The following is a 306-nucleotide window of genomic DNA, read 5'->3' on the forward strand; positions in this document are numbered from 1 at the left end:
TTTTTTTTTTTTAATACGTACCCTTTGCGCCATCGGCCTGCTTGCTCCCTTCCTACTTCAACTTCTAATATATCCTCTTTAAGGCCAGTGTGAAAAGAAAGAAACGCGAAGTTCCCCCCCCCTCACCCCCCAAAAAAATGCAAAAATCCCTTAGCGTCGCCAGCAATGAAAGCAATCGAGTAAAATCTTCGGCTTGCTGGATCTCAGCGAAGCGATACGGTAACTCAGCATTAAAAAAGGAGGAAAAAAAAAAATAGGAGGAAAAAAAAAATCAACTCTCCCTCCTTCCCTCCTTCTTTTTTCTTT

Source organism: Pygoscelis adeliae, unplaced genomic scaffold (genome assembly GCF_000699105.1).
Source record: "Pygoscelis adeliae isolate BGI_AS28 unplaced genomic scaffold, ASM69910v1 Scaffold46, whole genome shotgun sequence".
Classification (NCBI taxonomy): domain Eukaryota; kingdom Metazoa; phylum Chordata; class Aves; order Sphenisciformes; family Spheniscidae; genus Pygoscelis; species Pygoscelis adeliae.